The 26,371-nt window shown below is 44.1% G+C and overlaps 1 protein-coding gene across 6 annotated transcripts in view; it reads left to right on the top strand.

The window, feature by feature from the left end:
- SCG2 (secretogranin II) overlaps positions 1–26,371 on the top strand; it is a 31,047-nt gene continuing 4,676 nt past the window's right edge. Inside the window, exons 1-5 of one of the 6 annotated variants that reach the window (XM_090147225.1) lie at positions 2–100; positions 19,290–19,410; positions 21,371–21,615; positions 21,984–24,471; positions 25,288–25,453. The gene's annotated coding sequence lies outside the window, so the exon portion shown is untranslated. Of the gene's footprint in view, positions 101–14,247; positions 14,267–17,774; positions 17,902–19,289; positions 19,411–21,370; positions 24,472–25,287; positions 25,454–26,371 lie in introns of those variants that run through there. The other 5 variants (XM_090147229.1, XM_090147228.1, XM_090147226.1 and 2 more) reach the window with 5 other exon arrangements.

Here is a 26,371-nt window from a genome sequence, read left to right as displayed (position 1 = left end):
ATGGACAAAGAAATCTTATTGCATTTCTCTGCGCAGCACGCTTTGAAAGGACTTTGCTTTGCTGCCTGCAACTTCCAGGTAACACTTACAGAACAATGAGGTGAGTGGGCAGCTGTGCCTCCAGGCTGTTGTACCGGGTGTTTTTAACCTCAGCTCCCATGTGTGAGCCATGTTCAGCTGTGGCTCATGGTTGCTTGTCAGAAAATTGAAATAGGAACTGCACTGATGGGAAGTGAATGTTAGTTGGGACCCAAGGATGACATTATGAGGTGTGTGCAAACTTCAGTCCCACTAGGATTTCTTTGCTAAATGATTCTAGGAGGATGCACAGCAGAAGAGATGACAGTGATTGTGGAGTGCTCTGCTGCCTGGGCTTCAGACAGGCCAGTTTTGTTGTGAATTTTCTAAAGTAATGTAAAAGTAATATTGATCTTTACTTACTGTTTATTTATTTGTATAGTTCTACATAGAAAAGCGTTGGGTCTCTAGCAATCTGTCTGTAATGCTGCTTTTTGTAGAATTATCACAGAATAGTTTGAGATAGAAGGGACCTTTAATTAAAGGCCATCTGGTCCAACTCCTCTGCAGTGAACAGGGATACCTACAGTTCCATCAGGTGCTCAGAGCCTGGTGCAGTCTGACCTTGGGTGTCTCCAGGGGCAGAGCATCCACCACCTCCATGGGCAACCTGTGCTGATGCTTTGCCACCTTTACTGTAAAAAAAAAAAAACTTCTTCTTTATATACAATCTAAATCTCTTTTAGTTTGAAACCATTTCCCCTTGTCCTGTCACAATAGACCCTGCTAAAGAGTGTATCCCCTCCCTTCCAACAGCCCCTCTTTAGGCACTGAGACCTGAGCAGTCTCAGGTCTCCCCAGAGTCTTCTGTTCTCCAGGCTGCGCAGCCCCAGCTCTCAGCCTTTCCTTATAGAGGAGATTTTCCATCACTTTCTGCACTCCCTGATCATTCAGCCTGTTTGTGTGTGCCTGGTCACTTGCTTTGTTCATCCTCAGGCTTTCATGCCCAGCACTGGGGCTTGAGCCAGCAAGCAGGAAAAAGTGCAATGTGGGAGCAGGGCTGTACTGAGGCAGCATTCCCCAGCCCTGGCACTGCATGAGCTGTGCCCTAACAGAGTGCCGGTGGGGAAGAGGCTTGGTGAGAGCAGCAGCAGCAGGCTGGGGATCTTGGCATTGCTGGCTGCGAGCGGTGCTGCCCTGCAGCAGCCAGGAGCTGAGCTGTGTGTCTGCTGCCCGCTGCAGGCCAAGAGTGCTCCTGATCAGGCATGCCACTGCAGCCTGCACTGGGCCCTGGGTGCAGAGCTAGCACAGTGCCTGGGTGGCAGTGGAGAGCATTACCTGGGCAGCTGCAAGAACTGTGCATCTGAGTGTACTTTGAGCACCTGGGGACAGACCCAGCCCTGCTGGTGATGTTCTGGAAGCACTGTCAGGTTCTAGCAGGAGGCATTACGCTGTTGGTTTTGTTTTGAGTCGGGGTCTAATGGACCAGCTTGCACGAGGAGGCACGCTCGACGTGTTGAAGAAAAACAGAGGTTGACCATCGGAGGGAGCAGTCTGTGAGCACTGCTTCAGGCAAAGCAGCAGAGATGACCCCTGGCCAAACTGTGTGCTTGGGAGGAAGCTCAGGCTGTTATGTTGATACCTTTTTTTATCTTTTTAATGAAACCTCCTTCCTGCCATTTCAGAGGAGTGGAGGGTTTGACGTCATGTGCTGATGAGTCACTGCTTTTAACAGGCCAGCAAGCAGGGACTGAGAGAGCTGTCTGGAGCAGCTGCTCTGTTAATCATTCACAAAAAGCCCAGAGAAAGCTCAAGGGGAATGCTTGTGAATAATTAAATTTCTGTTTTCATTATGAAGACTCAGTTGATTTACCTGGATCTGCTAGAATCCAGGTACTGGGGAGCGAGGGGGGAGGACAGTGATCTCACTGATGTGTTGAAATCCTTGTAAATAGCCTTTGGAGTCCTCGGTGTCAATCAGGCATGTCTATGATTTAACAGTTCCATGCAAAGCTTATGTAACACAGCTCTCATCACCAGCTACTCTGTATCTATCTCCGTAGCTGCAACCTGTTTGACAATATCTGTGTGTTCTAGAGGAAGCAAGTGCCTTAGACAGGGCAAGGTGTGTATTTTACAGAAAGTCTGAAGATCTGCCATATCTCACAGCCTGATGCTATCCACCATATGCATTCCCAAAGGAAGCAGAGCTGCTCAGGTTTGTTCACTAATGCTTCTGCTCACCTATGTCTTTCTTCAGGGAGTTGTTTGGGAGGCAACAGTCCATCATTTGAAGTTAATGCTGATTCAGTATCTTGGGAAGATGTGTTGTACTCATCATTGCCATGATGAGCTTAAACTCCAGTTGCAGCGATCAGAGAGTTTATTAGGTTCAGCTTCAGAAGAGTAGGACTTATCTCCATCAGGGTCCAGGCTGGATACATTCCTGTACGGTGAATTACTGTTCAGCTCATCTCCATTGTTCAAGTGCTTTAGGCAATAGTTGCTGTCTTTTACCCAGGGATAGAGTTAGATGAGCACTCTTACTCCCAAAGTAATCCCATTACCGAAGTGCACAGTAAAACTAGGAACACAAAGTGTTAGATTAACTTCACCTACGCAGTGGGACTGCTGGGGCACTTAGGGCAGTGAGGTTGCTTGTGGATATCCGCTTCAATCGCCTACGAGGATGTGAGCGGAAAGTTGCTCTTCTGGCTGACATTGGAAGAATGGAAAAAAAAGTATACTATGAAACCACTTGAGTCTGAAAAACCTTTCTGCCTTTGGGCATTGTTTTCATGGATTTATGATATCCCACTGATGTGTAGGCAGAAGCTGTTTTCAAGCTCCTATTCATTTTAAGCTCTGGAAAAGCTGAAATACTGAAGGATGTATTTCTAATAGATTAATGATGTTATATCTAGCTTTATGAATAACCAGAGATATTACGAGATTCAAAGCACCACAAGCCAGTGAGTCTGGGACATGGAATAGAGCCCTGCTTGAATATCACAGCTTAAGGTGGTTATTTATGCTAGCAGGGGAAACTGTATCAGCAAATCAAATCTTGCTTGTGGATAGAGCACATTTCGTATAGCATATGATAATAATGAAAGTCATATTTCAGAGCAAAGTTGGTATTGAAATGCTGTGGAACACTGAAAATAGAAGGAATCAAACAGGAACTTTTGAAGCGTGGGAATAAAACAAAATCAAAAGGAGAAAATCAGTTAAAATCTAGAAAGAACACAGTTTCTGAGGCCTCGTGTCAAATGCCGCGCGGCAGTTGACTCTACAAAAGATGCTTTTTTGATTTGCTTATTAAAGGGACCTACTGAAGAGTCATTGTTCCTGAGAAATCAGATGTGTTGCATAGTTAAGAATCATATTAAAAAATAAAAGTATCTCTATAAGATGTAGAGGCAAGAAAGCAATAAAGCCTGAAGAGGTTATTAAACGCCTCCCAGAAAAATTGCCCATGTGAAACATATTGCAAAACTGAGCAGCAGTTAGCAACAAGAAATCTTCAGAGATGCTGAAGCCTGACTGTGTGATGCTGAGTTCCTTGGAGGCTCTCTGTGTGGACGAAGGCACCTGCAGGCTTTGCTCTGGCTTATCAAGGCTGGAAGTATTCTCTTTGCAAAGGGCAGGCAGGTTTACAAACAAGCTTGAAAACTTTCTCCAGACACATTTTTCTCTTCTAATTACGAAGCAAGTATAGTCTATTTTAAAAATAACCGATTCAGCCAGCCATGTAATCCTTTGCTCTCTGTACCCAGCAACAAAGTTTGAATTTGTCTGGAAAAATAATAACTGGAGAATGATTAGCAAGCTCTATCGTCGGGATGCAGGCCTGCCTGCTGCAGCTCTGCTTACTGGTCAGAGTGGGTGCTGCAGGAAAAAGCACGGTGCCTCATGGCCACCTCACTTCTAGCCTCTTAGTTTTTGCTTAGGAGAGCTTGTCCAGACTCCTCAAACCTCTTGCCTCTCCGAGGCTGCAGTCAGTGCCTTACTCACACAGCAGATCTTTAGGGGTTCTTGTAATGCCATAGTTTGTGTTATATTTGTCATTAATAATTGATGGATTACTCAAAGTTTGCATTGTGACATTTCTATTCGTTGTTTCCTCCATAAGAACAGTTTTGTAAGTTAAATTAAACAAGTTAAAAACTCTGACGAGATGTTTCTCCAATGCCTTAGGATTTCTTCTGAGCCAGGACTGAGTTTCTTTTCCAGTGTCCATTCTTGGTGTGACACCACCCCACGTGATTTACAAAGAACTATATATCATGTGTCATCCAAGACATCAGATGACTCCAACGTGCCAGCTGTGAGCCAGCATCACGGTAAGGCACCAAAGGTCTGCCCTTGGTGCAATTGCTGCCTAATCTTTGTTTCCCAAAGCTCAGAGTCAGTCATGGTTCCAGCCATGTCTCTGTGCCCATGAAGATGGGGCACCCTGTTGCAGAGCATGGGCTGATGTGCGCAGTGCAGGGGCAGAGCTGGTGCTGGCCAGGGCAGCAGGGGCTCTTGGCCAGCAGTGGCAGTGTGGCTGTGATCCTGCTCCCTGCCCTGTGCCAGGAGTCTAGTCACTGTGGAGCACACCTTGAGCCTTTAACAAGACTAAAATTAGCTTTTTTGAGCACCCCCTGCTTTGTCAGCCTGATCCTTGCATGCCACAAGCACTGCTTCCCTATGCTTTATTACAGGAACTCTGCATGTTCCCATGAAGCTGTTCTGCATTTTGAGTGTGATAGTGTGTCTCTGAAGAGAGGCAAGGACGTGTCTGTCTTTTAGCTCCAAGCCTCCTAGAAAACAAGGTCAACCTGATTGTTTTTAGAACAGATGGCTTCCTTCCATGTAGTGGCATTTCCCTGGCTAAGTGGAGTCTGACTACACATAAATATCAAATGCGGCTATATGTAGATTTATGAGAATAGTAGAAAATTACAAGGTTGGGAGAATTCAGAGCTGCTGAAAAATATGACCATATGTATATTTTCAGCCAGCACTTTAAATAACTACTTTTCTTTGTCTCCAATAGGCATCTTTAAACTAAGCTAACTGAGCAGATGACAGGTTATCCCATTCCCTCCTGGGAGAGGATTTCAATGGAAGATGGCTGGAAGCAACTGCACGAGAAGAGCTTGATATATTCTGAGTCGTGTCCCCCAGTGGGGGCAGGTTTCTGAGGCAGTGTGAGCTCAAAAAGATCTAATCTGGATACTACAACAAGAGAATGGCTGTGGTGCATGGGTAATGAGACTAGAAAGAATGCAGGTGGATTAATTGAACACCAAGATTAATTTGCTGTTCCTGAGTAACCGCATGCTGCTGTCAGTTTTGCTTGATATTTTTTCAAGAATTTATAGCCTTGGCTTATACTGTGGTTAGTGGCTGTAATAGGAAATGATGGTGCCCCAAATTCATGTCTCTCTGTATTACGACATGCTCGCAGAGAAGTGGGGAGTGACCTACATGCTTTATGCAGGAGAGGGTTGTTTCAGATTTGCTTTGTTTGTCAGGGTATTTCTGTGCTTTTCCACATCCCATAGAAATAATTCAGGTTGTATTAATCAGTTCTTTCAAATAATATTATGCAGGAGGGAGGAAGACCGCTTGACCTTCAGAGGCCCATTCCTGTTCTATTTTCTGTAAGAATGTGGGTTGCATCAGCTGGGACTGTGATTGATGGAAGGTGTAATGGACACTTTCTGTGTAATGGAGAGAAACAGTACCCCTGGTACGCTGTGGGGAGCCCTGTCTCTGCAGGGCTGGAGTCCCGAGCCCTTCCCTCCAGCTTTATTTCATTAACTCCTTTCAGAGAATGCAGCAGGAGCACAATCCAAACACTTTGGAGTTTGGAGGAACTGGCGCAGGGTAGGACACCCCAGCTCAGTAAGGAGAGATGCTGCTCTGTGACTCATTTCCTGCAGCCAGCACTGAGTCACTTCCGCATTTATTGCTAAGAACTACGTGAAGACTTCTGAATGGATTCCTGGGAACTGGTGTTCCATCGAACTGCAGATACAGAAGGAGGCACTTAAAGACAAAGGGGGGGGATGTTGCCTCCTCCAAAAGCAGGAACTTTGTTGAAGTAGGTAGAGATGTAGCAGCAGTTAGCTTAACAGTGTGCAGTTTTCTTTGGCCTGCAGGCCACAGTAAAAAGAAGGACTGAAATACAAATACAAGTAGTTCAGAGGGGCTGAAGTATGAGCTAGAGGTGAAATTCTGTATCACAGCTTGGGCTTGTTAATCAAAGAAATAGAGAATTAGAAAGAAGAAATAGAGAATTTTCTGAAACAATTTGTGCTTAAGGATTTTTTCTTTCTTTTTTTCAATCCAAGACTCTTTTAAGCTTTACCAGTATTAAAGTAATTTCATTTAAAGGAATACAGGTTTTTGTTTTGAGATGAAAACTAATTGAACTCAGTAAACCCCTGCATTCTTATCAAAATGGCTCTTTTGTTTGAAGCCATTCATAAATCCCAGGGAAAAAATACCAAAATAAGGTATGACAAGACTAAAGTGAAGCTAGATGCATTATTTATCTTTCAATAACTTAGGATAGCCAGCCTCAAAATATTGTATATTTTCATCTTTCTTCTTGTGAATTAGTTGTCTAATGCCATCTTTATATACTGATGCAATATGGTGTAATATTCCTTTACCCAAATATAGTATTATGCCAAAAGACTTGCTTAGATTGACCTGCCAGAAGGCAAACATCATGCACAGACCTACTTTTATGTAGGCATCCTTTCTGCTTCCAAGTAGAAGTGATTCTGGTCATGAGAGTTGTTGACCACATACCTGGCAGTATTCATCAGTCCACCTGTTAGAGCAAAATATTTCTTTTGATTTTCTTGACATCTAGTAAACAGAGTGATCAGAGATCACCACTCCAGAGTAGCGGGCCAGTTCTGTTAGCCAAATTGACAAAAAAGTCATAAATAGAATATAGGGCTTACTTTGAGTCCATTCATCCCACAGTTCTTGCGTGGTGAATTCAGCCAGTGCTCCCAGTGGGGTCAGCAGTGACACACCATTCCTGGGCTGAATCCTGGGCTGCTTATGATCCAGCCTTGCATGGCAGTAGTTGGTGCTATGGCAGAAAGCAGGACTGCCTTGTCCTGTTCTGGATGCCTTAGCAGGGAGAAGGATCTGGTGCAGAGCTGGTGGCTTCATGCTGCTGTGCTTCTGGTGCTTGTGTTTCTGCTCCTGCACAGCTGTGGCCATCACAGAAGCCAGGAGCTCGGACAGTTCATACATCCTCCCCTGTACGAAACACACAGACCAGAATATTTAATGCCCTAAGTAGGCCATTATGTGAGACAGCTAAGAAATTAGGGAAAAACAAAGCAAAAGCTGGCTCCAGAAAAATCTGATTAGTAGTCTTTTTTTTTTCCTTTTTTTTTTTTTCCACTGGAAAGTGCTGGCAGCAGAAATATTTTGTTTTTGTTGATTCACAGAGATTAGCTGACACTAAATGACTGAAGCTGAGCTGGGACTGACGTGTATGTCTGATCTCCATGTGCTCTGTCTGAAACAATCTTCATTTTTTTCCTGTGTGAGTTTCAGTGTTCAGAGGCAAGTCCCTGAAACTTAACTTCCCAAGGAACACATGAGTGGTTTGTCTGGATTTGCTCATTATAGAGTGGATCCTTCTTTCCCAATTTGGATGCTTATGAAGAACATATGGTCAGATAACTGGAGAGAACTGAGATTGGTTAACTAATGTGTTACCAGCCCTCAGTAACCCATGGTGACTGATGCACTCTTAGTGTAGTTTGGCTTGTCTTTCCTGTGCAGCTGCTTGCAGCTGTCTGTACCCTCATTATGGCTGCCCTTCCTGAGGACAAGAGACCAGTCCTGAAGCTTGAAAGTAGCTTCTGAATTTCTGCACTCTTACATTTGCTTTTGTTTGTTGTATTTGGGATATGTTACTGAAGTAATTTCCTAGTAGATATTGAATATTGCTGAATGCTGGGGTTTCTTTCTTTTTTTTGAGCTACGCTTTAATTAGTCCTCTTTTTTATCATTTAAATCATATTACAATACTATGAATCAATGTTTATTTTGGAAGAGAAAACTAAATCTATCAAAGCAATTAGAAAACTAGAGGCTTTTCAGAGCTGGTGAGCAGCCTTGGGAGGGGGGAAAAGGGGGGGGTTGTTGCTGTTGCTGCAAACAAGTTTTTAGAAAAGTCTCTGGGTAAGATGCAGAGAGGTTGTATCATTGCCACAGCCCTCGCTGACAAAACATGCCGTAAAAGCAGAATCCCGTTGCTTAGCGACTTACAAGAGATGATTAACCCTTGGTATCACGGACAGTCATTCTCCTATAGGATGACGTGCAATTATCACAAGGGCAGGATCATACAGTGACAGTAAAGATGGAGTAAAAAGTGACTAAAAATAACCTGAGGTTATGATATTTAAAAGTACTGCCAGTATTTTTTCATATGACCTCAAGCATTTCTAGAATTTCTGCTTGGTTTAAAGACTGACTCTGTCTTGATACTGCCCATGCACAGAGAGTGGTAGTGACAGTAGGTAGGGAAGTTCCTCACCTCTCATCTCCTTCCAGTGCAACAGGGAAATTCTGAAGACCATTTCAGGCTAAAAGCTCTCCTTTTAATTAAAAGTGGTACTAATCTCTGAGGTTGACAGGCTGAAAAATCTCAATTTCCTTCTTTGAAGAGGGCCTAGAATTCAGTAAGAGTGGGTAAGCAGGAATGTGTGGGTGTGGTGGTTGTGCACTGCGGTGCAGAAGATTTCTATATGTTGTCACTAAGATGTTCCAGCACTTGAGTCGATGACTTCTCCAGATGTGATCACTTGGACAGTATTCATCTCATCCAGCTTGAGCTGTCTTAAAAATGAAGCGTGGAGCCTAGACATCCGTAGGCAGAGCGAAGGGAGCGGTGGCGCTGGGTAATTCATGACGTCTCTTCTCAGCACGTCCTGGGGTGGGCTGGGCTGCCCTGGTTTGCCCCTTTGGAAAGCAATGTAGAAAGACCAGTTTGTGTTGTGGCCTGTGGGGAGTGCTGGGTGAGAGGAACACAAGCCTGTGATTTTAGCAGTATCTTGTGTGGCATTATTTCCACAAGGATGATTTGCTAGCGTTCGGTATGCTGCTTAATAACAGCGAAAGTGAAACAGGGTTTTCAACTGCAGCTGTGGAAAAACACTCATATGGGAACAAAGGTCAAGGCACAGACAGAGGATTTTAAATTGCAAAGGCCTCCCTTTGTGAAATTAACTAGTAATAAAGTCGAGAATTGCCCTGAAGCAAGAAACACTCTGAGTTTCACCTCTCCCCCTTGTAATTTTGCAGCCGTAGCAATTAATTTCTGTAACTATTGGCCCCAGTTCTGGTAGCTGCAGAGCAGATTGGGGCTGTTGGCTGCTGAGAACAGTTGCTGCATACACATTATGCATATATGTGATTGATGGACTTTGTGCATCATCATCCCCAGCACCTTTGTGTATTTGCTGCCATTAATGGAGAAAATTATCTTAGCTAGAAACAATTTGTATTTGGTAGTGCGAAGATTGCGTGCTCCTCTTGTTTGCTGAAGGGTTAATTGTGACCTTAACGGAGATGTGGAATCAATCCAGATGACAAATTGCTGTGAACACAGCCTTTCCTGTGGCACATCTGAATGCCATCCCTGTGCTTCTCTGTCTTTGGTCAGTATGACTTTGTATGATCCTAGCAGGGCAAACACAGAAATGGCTGGAGAGCTTGTTATCTTGTTTCACAAACGTGTTCACTCGATGCATTTAAGGCTTTCAGCTTCAGAAGGCACCCAGTGTGACAAACAAGCCGAGTGCAGGCCACTTGGTGTTTTGCACTGCAGCTTTTCTTATGAATCTCCGTGCCACTGCAAGATCTCTAGGGAGATTAACACTGCAACAGGGGCACAAACGGATGCAGATATTTCTGAGTTGTTAGCCAGATTTTTTACTGCTGTTTTGAACATACTCTCTTAACTCACCAGCAGCAAAAAGAAACTTCTACCTCTGATGCTGAGCTATTTTCCTTTAGCTACCGTGAGTAAGGAGACGTAGCTTGCAAATTGGGATGTTGTGGCATTTCACTAGAATGGATGGATTCAGCCTGTCTGAAATGCAATTTCTCTTGGAGCCTATCAAGAGGAAATACCCATCTATCTTCCCTTTGTGCTTGCTGCTGTGTCACACAGAGGCACAGAATGCATTATTAGCCCAGCCTTGTACCACTCCTTGCAGGAGTCAGTCATGTGAGTTATAGTTCTTCGGTTATGAGCTGGTAATCCTAGGCTCATGTATGTTTGTTTTAGGGCAGAGAAGAGCCAAGGGAAGTGTGAAATAAATGCCTATGTGCAAAAAGTCCAACAACCTGTTTGTTCCAGAGGAGAGACAAGAGTTAAAATAGGGGATTAGGAGGGGAAAGGCCATAGTGCTCACACTCTCTGGTGAGGGAACAGCACCTGCAGCCCTGCTCCTCTCTCTCCCTCTCCCTCCAGTCACTGAGACTGGAAATGGGATCACCAACTGGTGGGTGTGCTGGGGGGTAGCAGGCATTCAGACCCTGTGCTCGTATTTAGTGAGGATCTCAATTTGCATCATCTTATGTGTGTTTGTAGGGGGAGGTTTTCATAGAGTTGAAGTCCTGGAACTTAAGTTTTGAAGGGAAGCAAACTTAAGAGGGGTTTTTTGTGGTCAGTAGGACTATCAGAAAGCAATGTGTGCGGTTGAGTCTTGTTGCCTTTGGGGAAATGCTTGGGATGTTTTCTACCTGCCGGACTCAGATACAGTAAGCAGCTGAAAGCTTCCTGGTTTTTGTGGTTCTCCTCTCTGCAGGAGAATCTGCACTTCTGCGAGGTTGCAACATACTTTGTGCTAAAACACAGCATAAGTGATGCATCCTGGGAGTTACGTGGGTCTCGAGGGCTCTCAAAGCTGAGATGCTGTGTGCCAGAGGAGCCTTGGAGCAGCCTTGGTGCCTCAGGCTTGGAGTCTATGGAGCTGGAGCCATTTGTCATGTGCTGGCCTCTCCCCTCCTACACAGGAGGAGAGGTATAGGGCAGAGGAAGCTGGAGTGCCCTGACAGGACTTGCCCTACCTCTGTAGGGTCCAGGCCAGGTAGGCCTGAGTCAGCTGTGTGCTGGCCCTGCACCAGGTCTGCTTATTGGCAAACACGTGCCTGCATCTAGGGAATTAGTTCACTAATTCCCAATTTAGAGGGAAAAGTGCAGATATTCTTCAGGTCCAGGGGTGCTTCAGCCACCTGAATTTTGAATAAATACCCAATGCATTAAATTCTAGTCATGGGAATGGGGAAATAAAAGTCAACTAATCAAGAAATTATTGATTTTTTTTTTTTTTTTTAATTTGTTCTTGGTTAACATGTAACCATCCCTTGCCATGCTTGAATACACTTGCAAACACAAAATGTGAGACAGGCAGTAAGGAGTGACTGAACTCATTTTCACATTCTTTAATTGCAGCAGAAAATAGTCTGTCGACCATATCTGAGTGGAAGGTCTGCATGCCCAGGTGTTCACCACGAGGGATGGTTATGTGATTCCAGGTGAAGCTGTTGCTTTCAGTGCTGTCAACAGTGAGCCCTGGGGAGCTTGCTCTTTCAGTCAGATGACAGCTAGTGACAGATTTCTTAATATTTGTTACAGCGTTGATGCCTTTAACTGTATGGCACATCAGGAGAAAAAGATTCACTGTTCTGATTTAGCTGTGCCTGGCCTTTTTGTTCTCACCATTTTAGCTTAATGGGGTAGCTTTTAAATGTAAAGCCAGTGACATGAGATTATTTAATTAAAATGTAAGCAGCTGTATTTTGAATTCATCACTCTTCAGAGCTAAAATGAACTTTAATGCCATGATGCCACAGAACACAGCAATTTTTACAAATAACTTCAGTACAAAATCACAGAAAGCTTAGCTGTCCTCAGGCACAGCACAGGGGGCTATTCTGCCACATTTCTCAAATTTCTATGCTTTATTTTGTGCAGTTTTCTACCCTTTAAGTTGTTTTCCCACCTACCTGCTCAGAACCTAATGAAAATGTTATGCTATTTTTTGATAGTAAAGAAGCCTCCCAGTCTTGAATGCTTAACCCTGTGATGGGAGTAGAAACTTTTACTCTTCTGCAGAGAAGGAAACCAGGCACTGGGAGGCCTACTGATCTGAAGGGGTCCCTCACAGACATCCACAGCAGACTGAGGGAGGCACGTTTGTGGTTGCCCTGCTGACAGGCCTCGAAGCCTTGCTCTCAGATTCGCTTTTTGAACTTGCATGTAAGTTATCCCTCCTGCTGGAAGCACGGCTGCTACTGGGAATGTGCCCCATGTCCAATCAAAAGGCAACAAGTTCCAGAAAGAGAAAACCCATGACTTTGGATGAAAATGCACTGGCGGTGGAGTGCTGTCTTTTCCACCCAGTTACAGATACCTCTGGGTGCCCGTAAGGACTGCAGCCAGCATGGTGACTTGACAGACTGCTGCTGTGCTCTCCCAGTAGCACAAAGCAGAGCAGAGCCCGGAGTCCCATCTTAATTTCACTTAAGAAATAGCAAATGGTCACTGTGTCTGTAAATCTCCATCAACTTTTTTATTTTCAGTGACTGGTTAAAGGTGTTGCTGCATTCTGTGCTATAGAGAAGAACCGACTTTCTGTCCAGGGTCTTCCTGCAGGCTGTCAAGTGCTAGCAGAGACCAAAGAAAGGCAACTCTTTGGCAACTCAGTTTCTTTCTGCTGGCATAGAGATTGCAGTGAAGGGGTAGTCAGGTAGTCATAGATGTTTAAGACTGTTGGCCCTTGCACTCCTTAATTTCTTCAAAGTCTCCATGTGAGGCCCTTGACTAGAAGATGAGTGAGTGTTAATTAAGAACAACTCAGATTTTTGTCTTAATAATTAAAGAGCATGTGCTGTTTCTTCACAGAGGTATTTCAAGGTCCCTGTAAACTTAAATAGTATTGCAATATAGAGCCTGGAGACAGTGTTTTGCAATCATTACTCAGAAAATTAGGTAACTTTTTATGGATACTGAAGCCAGCTCCATTAACAAGGCTTACCTATCTGGTTCTGAGAAATTTCTGGTGGTGGTAGTAGAGGCAATAGTTGATAGTTATGATTCTGTCTAAAAACTAATTTTTATTCTATCAAGAGGTAGAAAATACTATGGGATGATGTTATAGTATTTCCTAGAACATAATTCCAAGAAAGTACATATGTAACAAATGCTAAATAATGAGAAGGGGATTCTATTGGCAGATTGAATATATTATATATATATGTTATTGAGAAAGATCAGAGTCCCAGGGAATACATGACTGAATTTGATAGTTGACAAAGATGGTCATTGAAACCAAAAGTCTCCCAGTTACATATTTTCTGTGCTCTTATTGTGATCTGGACTACCTAACTCAGTCTGATGTATGTTACCACTAGTTTTGAAGTGCTTTTTGACTCTGATCCATGTGAGCATTTTTATTTTCCTGATCCATTTTCAGAAGCATGTAATAGTAAAGTGTATATCTTAAGCTGTTGCAGAGGGTTTTATGTCCCGGGATCCTGGCTATAACTCACAGCTTGGAGCACAGATAATACCCAGTAATGAGGCAGTGCAATGTCAGATACAATGCGGTGGGTTATTTGTAGCGAACAACTGATTTAGCATCTTTCCTTCAGTCCCTGAATGATATACTGTGAGGTTTTGACTGCCAGAGATCTGCGTGTGTGAAATGACAATGATTGTTTTATGCAAATGGGTTTCATGCTCTGGATTGCCTATAAGCAATTCAGGGAAATTATTTCTCGTTATTTGCCATTTCAGCTGAGTGACAGGCCTTGCAAGCCACAGAGCGTTGAGTCTGATTCCTGAACGAATAGTTTCCAGATTCACATGGAGCACACAAGATGGTCTTTTAGCAGGGCTGTATGCGTGTTCTCCACACAAGCCCAGATGAAATCGTGTTTGTCGTGCTTCCTGCTTCTGTGTTCTTGTTGGCGTTTGTTCATCACTTGCAAGGAAAGGGAATGTTGCCTAGTCTGTGGGCAGCTGTTTGTCTGCAGACAGAGCACTGTGGGCGCTTCTTGGCAGCGTGCCCCTGCCTGCGGGTTTGGGACCCGCCGGTACAGAACCGGGCGGTTGGTGCTGCGCTGTCCGTGGTGCTGCAGAGCCGGGGGAGCGACCAACTTCGTTCTGAGGGCGCTGCTTCAGCGGGGGGAGTGCGAGAGGGTAATTCATTTGTGGCAGTCGTAGCTCTAAATAGGAAATGATTAATATTTCATGATTATTTTTCCGTAAGGCACGAGTCTTTGGAGAATGCATCAGTCTGACTTGCTTAGAGAATTATTAGAGAATGATCCTGCCTTACTAAGCTTCAAATCAAAATGTAGTCAGGCAGTGCATGCAAATATCCTTATATTAAATAAGAACTCTCTGGCTGTCTGACTAATGCTCTGCTGCCAATACGTCAGTACAAAAGTGAGCACAACTTTTAGAAATTTCTGTTTCATTCTCCAGTCTTACAGTCAGCTGTCTTTCTCTCCACTTGTGGTGTGGACCTTTGACCTAGGTTTTACAAAAGGAATAACAAAAAGCTCTTCTATGAGATCATGAATGTTAACCAATCACATAAATTGCAGCATCTTTGATTCTGATGGAAGCTGTTGTCTTTTTTTCTTATTTATTTTTTTACTTTTCTTGAGTCATGAGCAAATCTTCTTAAAATACGAGGGCTGCATGGAAAGCAATACCTCCTATTTTAATATGTGAGCCCATGACATCAGAGGCAGATGTTGGTGGTACGGCAGTAGAGGCTGAACCTTTCTGCCAGTATTCCATTACATTTTGTTGCCATGTGACAGGTGGCAGCAGAGGGGCAGTTTGACAAAATGGTGTCTGACATGGAAGTGCATATGAAGCAAAGGGGTGTCACTGAGGCAGTGGGTGGTAAGTTTCAGCAGTGACGACAGCAGATCACTTCCACTAATTTTGATGAGCATGAGATGCAGGCTCTTGTTCATTGCTGGTGAAAATGCTGAGCTAATGCTCGTGACTATGTTGAAAAAAAAGCAGATGAGAATTTTCTCTATCAAATAATGTTATTGTGCTCTTTGTATCCATTGTCATTTCCATGGAAATGAATAGGTGGCAGTACTTACAGAGTGACCTATGTATTTCAGAACGGTTTTTAAGAAAGACTTATGCCATTGTAGCAAGAAGTTGTTATGCACCATCAATCAGCATGGAAGAAAAGAAGACAGGCTGAGGGAGCTGGGCTTATTCAGCCTGGAGAAAAGAAGGCTGCGGGGTGAGCTCATTGCAGCCTTTCAGTACCTAAAGGGAGCCTACAAGCAGGAGGGGAACTCTTTGAAAGGGTTGATAACTGCAGGACAAGAGGAAATGGTTTTAAGTTGAGGGAGGGAAGATTTAGGTTGGATGTCAGGGGGAAGTTCTTTACAGTGAGAGTGGTGAGGTACTGGAATAGGCTGCTCAGAGAGGTTGTGGATGCCCCGTCCCTAGAGGTGTACAAGGCCAGACTGGATGGGGCCCTGGGCAGCCTGGTCTAGTATTAAATGTGAAGGTTGGTGGCTCTACATGTAGCAGGGGGGGGTTGGAAATTCATGATCCTTGAGGTTCCTTCCAACCCTGGCCATTTTGTGATTCTGTGAAAAAGTGGGACGGATTCCTACTTAGGTGTATAGGTTCTATTCATTAATCTGAATTAAGTCAGACCAGAAGAAATGACACAAAAGATGATGTGTATTCCCTCAGACTATTGTAATGGCTTAATCCTTGTGCAAACAGCGATACTGAAATATAAATAATTCACAGCAGATTCTTCTGGTCCTAATCAGTGTTTCATTTTCTTGGACACAGTAGAGAAAACTACAAAAACGTGATGAAGGAGAATTAAGGTTGCAGAGAAATTAGGTGTTAGGAAGTGTCATCATTAAGGTGGTCTGTGAAATGTGGATTTTACTGTCCCCACCCCGCATCCACGCATGCACTATGCTTGTCCTTAATTACATTCACATCTACCAATTCCATTTATACAATGAAGAGGATATACATAAATAAGCGCAAAAAAGAACTTCAGATTCTTTCTAGGATGCTATTTTATGATTAGAATTTGGTTTATACCATAACTGCCTCAGGTTTTTAAGAGCTGTCTATAGTCTCTAAGGTAGAAAGGTGTATGTGGGAATGCAAGACAGTTCTACACTCATCCAACACTTGTAAATAAATTTTGGAAAGAAATGGTTTGCCATTCTTGAAATTCCTTGAGAGCTCACTGAGACATAGGGTCATCCCAGAAATTTCATCTTCATTACCAAAGGATTCAAAAACTTAAAAAAATAAATAAAAAAAAAATAATTAATACTTTTCTGTCTAAAATACCCCAAGCACCTAATAAAATAATTCCTTTGAGGTATTTTTCTGTAGGTTCAAGTAAACATTGTTATCTGATGATCCATCTTTTTTAGGCTAGTGCAGCTGATATGTCAAGCAAGACTTGCTCAGCATTATTAAAATTCATATCGCTTTATGAATTTAAGACTTACATCAGCACAATGCAAAGTATGAAATCAAAAGCTACTCTGTAGGTCACAGTAGTCTTCAGATAATAAGCAATATTACCATGAGAAGATACCACATTTATCAGTGAACTGTAGATACCAGCAGAGATGTTGCTTTCAATGATCCACATGGCAATCAAATTTGCATGTTTGTTTTATGAATTGAGTGCCTGAAAGATATTATCTGTTGGTGTTTTTTTGTTTTGTTGTTGAGATTCTTTCTCTTAAAGTGTCAGTTTTGGCAAGAACACTGATTGAACTGTTTTAATAATTATGAGTGAGGTTTTGTTTTGTTTTGTCTGGTGCCACTGGCACAGAAAAGCCTCTGCAGTTCTTTTTTGTTTCCAAGTTGATGCTGTCTTGATGCTGCTGTCGGTACAGTCTCTGAACCATGGCTGTCAAAAGTAGCAACATAAAACCAGAACTAAGAATCTTCAATTGTATTTTAAAGTCTTAGCTAAAGGCCATCCATCGTTCTCCAAACCCTGACTTCTCAAAACACATAAGCATGTTTTATTTTTATTAAGACAAATGAGTTTGGTTTTATGCATCTGAACCATGTACTGCCAACCCTCCTGTTTTAACACTTTTTAAAAACAAATACATGGCTATAATTTGGCTGTTTGCTTCGTGGTTAAAAATCAGGGAAAACTGATGTTTTGTATGTGTGTGGTGTGTGGATTATTGTGTATGGATTCATTCCTAGGAGCAGGATCTGCATTTCTGGTTCCTTACAGGTTAATTATGCTGGGATTTACTCTGTTACGCTTCTCGCATCAATTTATTTTTGCTAAGATATCTCTTATATTGTAAGCCTCATTTCATACATTTAATATCACTGTTCATCAGCTTAATTACCACCCCACCCCTTTGGCACAGATCCTGAAAGTGAGACTCAAGATTCCTGCCTCAGCCCCTGGACCATCTGCTTTTTCCAGTTCAGATTCGCTAGATGTAGTCTCCAGAGGAGCATTCGTCTTCTCAGCTGCACTGGCTGGTGTACTGCAGCTGTATCCAGGAGAACCGAGACCTTTCTTTCTCTTCCCAGTGTCTACCACGTCTCCTCGGGCTGCAGTTCTTCCTTCACATTTCTTCTGTGTAACAGATAACAAAAACCTCCCTGGATGGTCAATAATCCATTTAGTTCATCAGGCAAGATCTCCAGTGCCAGATGGTATCTGGTCTTTTGATTCAGCTCTGAGATGTACTAGTGGAAAACCACAGGCAGACAAAAAGCTCCCTGTTGACTACATATCTACGCAGGAGCACACGCAAACCACGCTCTAGGTAATCCTGACAGTAATTCATTGCAGTGCTTTGTGACCTGATTTTAAATAGCTGCAACAAATTGTTTTTTTGCCTTGAATTACAAATAATTTATTTTGAGCAAACCAGGCCAAATGTGATAGGTAGAGATGACAGGATGCCTGTCCTTTTCTGGAAGGTAGCTGCTAAGTCCTGGGGGATGCAGGTCATGTTTGTGAGATGCTCCTGGCTCTGGTCTCCTCTGTGCATGCAGACCTGCTGCTGGTGGGATGGCTGTGGGTGCTGGCTGTAGCACAGGGTTGCAAGACTGCTCCAAAAATCTGGTGCTACAAGTCTGGTGGGAAAGACTGACCCAGACCTTCCCACCTCAAGAGATCATCCCTGAAAACTGGGTTAGTTTTAGGAAGGGACACGCTAAGCAATTTCCTAGGATGGTGAAATAGAAGAGGTAGAAAAATTACAGCAGTGTGTGTAGAAAGGGAGGGGGCCTGGCTCCCATGAGCAGTTCTGGCTCTGTCCCTGCATGCTGTCCCTCACTTGGGAAACCTGCTTGGTCTTGAAACTGCAGGATGTGGAACAAGGATAGAACTGGGGAAGATACTGGCAGCATCATGTAATTTAATGTCACTAGCATCAGGCAAGGTCAAAATAGTATTACCTGAGTTCTTATGCTCACTGATGCCTGTGGCAGCAAAAGTCAGTTTTTCCTACTCAGTTCATAATGCCCTGTGTGAATGTGAAGGCTTTTTCCAAGTGAAAGATTCTCAGCCAGGGCTCTTTCAGATGGAAGCCAATAAATCCTGCTGGAGAAGTGCATTTCTTGCAGCCAGAGCATTATTGGCAGATTCTGACTGGCCAAACACAAGTATACAGCATCTATAGAGTTTATGCTTGATTTTTAAGTGTATCCAGGAGAAAATTTCCAGAATAAAGATGCTGCAGATTTGGGTTGAGATTGTGCAAATTTGGCATTGTCTCTTTCATTTCACTTCTGAATCTGCATTGCTATCCCAGCATCAAAGCAGCTGTTTTCATGACAAGCCTTCTGTCACACGGACACAAATGATTCATTTTGAGTACATTTCATTCAATTGGAAAAATTGCTTAGGTTTAATATTTTTATAGAAGAAGCTGTGCTAATCTCTGCTAATACAGCGAATATGCTGTCCCTATTTCCTTCTACATATTTCATTTTTAAATGCTACTCCTCCATTATGAGGCAAGAAAAAAATGCCTTCGATCACAGAGTCTTATTTTGGTCTCAATCTGGGAGTGCACAGCTATGCCTGTAGCCATAAGCTGTCTGCACTCTTATTTAGATGAGGTGGTGGAAGGGCTGCATTCTCACTGGGCATTTGTCTCTCCCTTAATTTATTTGTTTTTGTAGCCTTTTTCTCCCTGAATTACAGGAGGCATCGATGCTGGGAGAGCATTGCAGTCCCACTGCCATTCTTCAAGATCCTACAAGGAAAACCTGATCCATGCTTCGCCCTTCTTGGGATTCTCCATGCACCTTACAAGCACAGAAAGGTAAGGATGGCTCATTTGCCCAGCACAGAGCTCTCCCAGTCCAATGCTGGTCTCCCAGCCTAGGAGCAGGCAGTGGCCCAGGGCTTGGCAGAAGAGCAAGGCAGCAACCTGGGACTGGGAGGGCACTTAGCAGCCATGTGTAGCACACAGGCAGGATTTCTCTAGGAGGAAATTACAGCATTTTCTCCTAATTATATGGATTTTACTTGCCAGTCAAGTCTCTGATAGCTGAGAGAAATGCAAGACTGCTATCTAAAACAGCACAGAGGTCCAAGGCAAATGTTCTTCCCAGCTTGCAGAAGTGTTACAAGCTGTCATTTAGCTCTCAGCCTGCTTGGAGAATTGATGGCAATGCTAGTGTTTTGATTTCTGCTGGGGAAGAGCAGCCTGCCTAGCATTATCCCTAACCCAAGAGAGCGTTTCAGGACCAAGTGATAGCAAGAAGCGCTTACCAAATGTTCACAGTGCTGTGTCGGGGGGGGAGAAGTCCCAGAAAAAATATTTCTGGTTTACCACCAAGGATAAATGCTATATTTTCCTGATGATGATTATTAAGCATAGTCATTTCTGAGGCATTATGGGGCGCTTTGTGCCCAGGTTTCCAGCTGTACCCGTCCCTGGGGTCCCATCCCACGTTGGGCGCAGTAGCTTGCCCACGTGCGCTTTTGTGACATGCCTGTGGTGAGTTGTCTGCTCCTCTCTGCTGCTCAGAACGTGCTTCCTGCACACCTGGTAACAGCATTAAACCCTCACAGACCAGGGAATTTCTGTGAGGTGACAAATTTGCTGTGCTGACGTCCTGCCTGCCAGGACACACCTGCTGTGATGCTGGCCGGCTCTCCCTGGCTGTAGATCCTGAAATGCAAAGTCAGTATGGCCCAGCCCCAAAATTTAAGCCTTCAGCATTAATGCTGATGGTACTAGCTTGCCAGCACATGAGACAGTGTGAATTTATGTCCTCTCTTTGCTGTGAGCACTCCAGTTTGTTTTGAATTAACCTTTAAGTTAATATACGGATAACTGGACACGTCATGAAGTGTCCCCGTTTTATCCATGTGAGATAATTTGGTGGTTTGGGATCTATTTGCCCTCTCCTGGCTAAAAGTTTTCCTTGGGGAGAAATTCTATACCATTGGCTCTGTACTGTGCTTTGCAGTCAGTTTTTTTTTTCTATTTTTGTCACATTCGTGACCAAATGCTATATTTGATTTTGACCCAGCTCTATATAAATTTTTGTAGCGGTAGAGCTGGAACCTACATAGGCACACACTAGGCAAAGAAGGACAGACTTATGGCCACAAAAAATTCTGTAGTGGCACCATGAAAACTAACAATGCTTGCAAAGACAGTGCAAGAGAAAATGGTGATAACCTTTTATGACAAGGAAGCAGAGTGTGGCTTATTGCTCTCATAGCTTTAGCAAATAGATTCTTGCTTCTGCTGTTGCCAAAGCATCCGTTGCCCTAATGGCTCGGGGGGAGGATGTTTGCCTCTATTAGGTGTGCAGGTGTGTGACTTCATGCTCTGAGGATGGATGGAGTCTCAAAAAAATGAGTAAGAAAAAGGAGGGTTAATGGGTGGTAATTTTGCTACTCGTTTCTATCCTGCATTGTCAGATAAGTGAACAGGTAACAAAGAAGAGGTGTTCTGCCAGAGGCAGGGAGATCCAAAATCACAGAACTTTTCCATGTTTGTGAGTGATTAACACAAAAATTAATGAGGCTTTGATGTAATTAAGGGATAGAAATGGCTTAGCCCCAAGATTGTGAAGATTCTATAGAGCAGAATTGCTGAGATGATTTAGCAAAGGATTAAATAATGTAACTAATCCCTGTGCACAGCTGTGAAATTGCTTCTATCCATTTATTTAAAATGAAAAGTCACAAAAACAGGTGAGCATACTGCTGTGGCTGTAACTTAGTTCACTCCCCCATATTCCCTTTGTGTTTCCTCGTGCCAGATTCCATGGCCAACCAAAGGCCATTCTGGCCAGCAGACACCAAGGCTGCACTGCGTCCCTCCGCAGCAGCAGCACCCTGTGAGCTGGATGTGTGATGCTGTGGCCTCTGCTGCCTGGATGCTGCGAGTGGGAGCTGTGCTGCCTTCTCTTCCTTCTCCCACTTACAATATGTGGGCCCTACTCTCCCATTTTCTTACGCCAGGCCTGGCTCCTTGCAGCAGCTCTGAAGCACCAGGAGGTGCTGGGTAAGTGATCTGCACGGTAAGCCCGTAGGTGACACATAGCTGGGGCACTGCTGCACCCTGAGCACCCCGCTGTGCCTGCGCCCAGCTGCCAAGGAAAGCAGAGCCTGGGCCACGCTAATTAAAACTCTTAGTGCTCTTTGGCAAAGTGCAAAGAAAACCTTTTTTCATCCTCAGTGACTAAAAATAAATCCTATTTCGGGTTTAAGAAGGAGCCGCATGACTAAAACGAGCCGTTTGGTTTCATTCATGTTTGCTGTCTATTAATCTGTTCTCTTCACCCTCAGCAGAGTATGACTCAGACTTTCTCATTGTCTTCCTCCCTCACTATGTGTGTTTTGACTTTAAATCCTGCCGGCTGACGCACGCAGAGCTGACACCACGACAGCTCGATCCAGCCGGCTCCCAGCAGACTCCTGATCTTCACCGGCTGCTGAACGTAACACCCTGCCTGCTCTGCTGGTATTTTTACAGCTAATGTTGGTAAGCAGATGACACAGGCTGGTGAAGATCCTTGAAACTCCACGGGAGGAAACGCATGAGTATGTGTGTGTGGGAGAGGCCTGCAGATAAAAATACTGTGGCGCCTATGGGAGAAGACACACGCCTCAATCTGTTGGTGGGTTGCTATTCTTGTTCATGGTAATAGAAGTGGAGGCTGCACTGGAACAAGTACAGCAGTAGGATCTTGCCCTGTTGATTCACTTGCTGTCTTCCACTCTCCCTTCGGTGGCTTCTTGACTCCTCTCCCACCACAAGCGATGGCCAACCTCACCTCCAAGTCTTCCCACCACCCGCCAGGCACTCAGCAGCCCCAGCACCCACGGGATGGGGTCACTGCAGAGCCCCCACTTTCCTTACGCCGTTATCTCTTTCCCTTCCAGCTTTGCTTATGAAATTTGAGCTGCTTAGCATGGACTAAATTTAGGGAGGCATAAAGTATTTGCGTACAAATATGCTTGATTTCCCAAGTGTGAAAAATAAGCACGAAATAACAAGTCTAATGTTGGTCCCGAGAGGAGGTCAAGTATTTTAAAATTAAAATCCTTTGAAAGAATCTGTATCTGTGATGATAGATGAACTTTTTTTCTGACGGAAGAAAACCTCCCCCTTCTCATTACAGTCAGAATACATGCAGATAATCAAGTCAGATGAAAGATGAATTCTAAATATGACGATAGCCCTTCTTTTGTAAGAAATGCTACGTAAATGAGTTGTAAATTATTTTTAGTTGCTACTGGAAACAGAGGAAGGGGAAAAGTCAATATTGACAAAACCCTGCTTTATTTTTAAGCAGTTACTGATTGTTCGGTGGCAGCAATAAGGTGAGAAGAGAGCTGAAGCTGAAGCAAGTGGTGCAAGCTGGTTTGGGCTTAGAGAACAGAGACCTAACAGCCCAATAGCATTATTCCTGCATGGTTATAGCCATCCTCATTGCTGCTTCCCTTCACATGGGCCGGACAGAGCCAGGGTTCTTGTGACCACCCCTCTGCTGGGACTGAGCATGAGGACACTGAGCCCACCTCACCTTGTCACCAGCCAGCAGCATTCCTGACACAGCTCCTCCAAGCTGCCTGGCTTCTCTTTCTGCATTGGCCGTAGTGGTGATGGACATCAAGATGAGTATGGCAAAGTAGAAGGGCTGGATTCCCCCTGCCTCTACTGACTGCAGTGATGATCCTTCCTGCAACAATGCCTTGGTTCTTGCATATAATGGAATGAAATCGTGAACATGTAGAATTCAGGTTTAATTAACTTCTAGCTTCTCATGACATGCAGCTGTGCAAGGCAGAGCATGTGACAGGGCAAGCCACTCAAAGCAAATGCCACATTTATTACTGCTCTGTTCCCAGGACACACAGGAGGATGCAATATGGTCAGAATGAATTCAGAAAAAAAAAGATTGCCAAGCTCCTATGGCTTAGAGGTTGATACTGAGCTGGTTCTAATGCAATTACCTAAATTTCAGAGATGCTGTAATGTGATCTTACTCTTCCTTAAAATGCCATGGAACTTCTAATGACAACTCAGATCAAATTTTCTGTTTCATGACTCATTCCAAGGAAAAGGAAGCAATGCATTCAATATGAAAAAAAAAGAAAAAAAAAAAAAGAAAAAAGGTACCTTCATTAAGGCCCTCGTTTTAGGCCTATGTGAATCCGATCAACAGCACAATGTCCGTGTGAAGTTCAGGTTTTTATGTGGAATGAAACTGACAGCCCAGTTATGGATACCCTTCTGTAAATTCTACCCACTGAAACCAAAATCGCCGTGCAGAGCAGAGCAGAGCCAAGCATCTGCCTGCCTTCACACACTGCAAATCTCAAGTGAGCGGTTAAGGAACAGAGGAAGGAATTGTACTGATGTGCCAATTAATCAGTGTGGTCTGAGATGCGTGCCGACGCAGGAGGTCGGGGTGGATGGATGGATGGGGGCAGCACGATGATTTCATGCAAAAGAACTTGCTAGATAAATTTCAGGCTTTTCGTTGTAGAATGCATGAAAAAGAGTCCACTGGAAGCACAAGCAGAGGTACAGCAGAATTCTTGACATTCTGAACTGAACATTTTCTTCTTTCTTTTGTTTCTATTCTCTTCTCGATGACTGTTTTCTCAGCAGACCAAGAAATGCCAGCATCAGCCGTGTCCACCTGCAGGTGCTGAGGGTTTTGCACAGACAGAAGATGGCCCTTTACCTTCCTGGTAGCTCCACGTGTGCTGAGGAGAGGCTGCCTGACCTCCAGTTCTGCCACAGCACACGCAGCCAGGGCAGTCCTGTTGGCCGTGCACACAGCTGCTATGAATTCTACCTTGCTGTTCTTCTGTCAGTTTAATTTCCTAACATTTACTGCTTTAGAAGGTACATTCATCCTAGGGTGTAGGGGGGGGGGGTTGTTTTTTTGTTTTGTTTTGTTTTTTCCATTTCGTGCTGCAAAAGGTCAAAATTGTCAGAAAAGATTTATTTGAGGGAAAAGGAGACCCATTAAAAAACAAGGTAAAACGCTTTCTGGAACAGAAAGGAATGAGCCTAAGCTGAAGAAATATGTTTCACGCCATGCCTCCTGATTTATGGCAGAGGTATTTGCTCGCCATACCGATCTCACATGCAACTGCTGCCCTTTGCACAGGCAGTGCTGAGAACACACTGTGACCCACAGGCAGTGCCTGGGGACTGCAGAGCTGAGAGTCCCCATGGGGTCACTGCTGGCCTCGCCTGCACCCGCTGTCCCATGCCGTGCCTCTGTGCTGTCGCATAACCGTGCTACAGCTCGATGGCTCTTAAAAAATCGCCACCGAGGTAGCTGCGTGCCAAACTTCACCCTAGGCTGCCTTGCACGCACCCGTCCTTGCAGCGTGGCTCACGCCCACCTTCGCATTCATCTCACTATTTATTCTCCATCCCTTTTTTTCCTGTTTTTTCCCCCCTTTTCTTTAATTTTTCACGTTGTTATTTTTCGATTTTTTTCCTTTTTTTTTTTCTTTTTATTCTTTTTCCTCCTCCTCCTTTTCCTAACCCCCATATTTTTCTTTTCCCACATTTTTATCCTTCCTTTCTTTTCCCTTTTCCCCCACGTTTCTTACCCTTCTTTTCCTTTCCCCTATTCGCCACTCTCCCCCCGCCCGCTCCCTTTTTTCTTTTTTCTTCCTTTCCTTCTTGTTTTTATCCCCCCCGCAGCCCCACCCCGCCCGGGACAGCCCCGTTCCTCCCCGTGCTGCTGGGCGGTGCGCTGCCACTCGGGCGGGGCGCGGAGCGGAGCGCGGTGACGTCAGGCGCGCCGAGGGCGGTATAAGCGGGCGCTGTCCGGGTGCTGAAGGCGGCGGCGGCGGCGCGGCGCTGGCAGGTAAGGGGCTGCGGACGGGCAGGGGCCGGGGCCGACGGGGCTGGGGAACTGGGTGCCCCAATCTTGGCAGAGACGGGCTCAGTGAAGCTTAGGGAGGAATCGGAAAAAAAAAGGGACGAAAAACAGATTAAGTTAAACACGAGTGACAGCAGAAAGTTGATGGGGTTGTAGCTGGTGTTTGCAGCGATAACTGAGTGTATGTATATATTGTAGACCTATAAATCTGTTTATTCTGTTATCAAAGACTGAAGCGATGAAGCGTAACGTCTCTGTGATTGCATTGAGTTGCGCCGGCTCATCAGTATGGCACTTTGGCCATGTCAAAATACAGGATGCACGGTTACCTTGGATGCAGAGACGATCTGATTAGCTCTCCATGTGCATTCAGTCATTATCTTTGCTCAGAACTGCTTGTAGTTTGTTTGTTTTTATTCCCCTCCTCCTCACCCCCTTTCTTTTTATCTTGTTCATGCTTTGAGTCCCTTGCACAGGATAAAGGCTTAGATAGGCTTTAAAAAAACAACTTTATTGCAGTTGTGCTATTTATTGCCAAAGTAAATGGGAGAAGAAGTGCTGGCTGTATTTCCTTATTTTCTTTATGGAAAACTGCAGCTGGATTCCCTCTCATAGTCTTAAGGACTCATCTTCAGGAAAGGTTTCGAGTTTTCATAGCAAATTTTCACTGGAAACATTGCATCTGAATCAGAGAAAGAGAAAATTGCTGCTGCCATGGAAACATCCCAGAAAAGATTTATTGTTTTGTCTGTTTTCCGGGGAACTTATGTCAGTCTGCATTGCCTTTGTTCATGTTAAATAGCGAAGTAAATCTTTTTATTTTGTAATGAGAAACTTGTATATTTGCTGGACAGAGATTGATTTTACTGCTTCTTGGGTTCTAATAGAGAAGAAATAATACAC

Source organism: Phasianus colchicus, chromosome 10 (assembly GCF_987193195.1).
Source record: "Phasianus colchicus chromosome 10, bPhaCol1.hap1.1, whole genome shotgun sequence".
NCBI classification, from domain to species: Eukaryota; Metazoa; Chordata; class Aves; order Galliformes; family Phasianidae; genus Phasianus; species Phasianus colchicus.
Note: the sequence above shows the minus strand (reverse complement) of the source record. Positions and strands in the feature narration are given on the sequence as shown.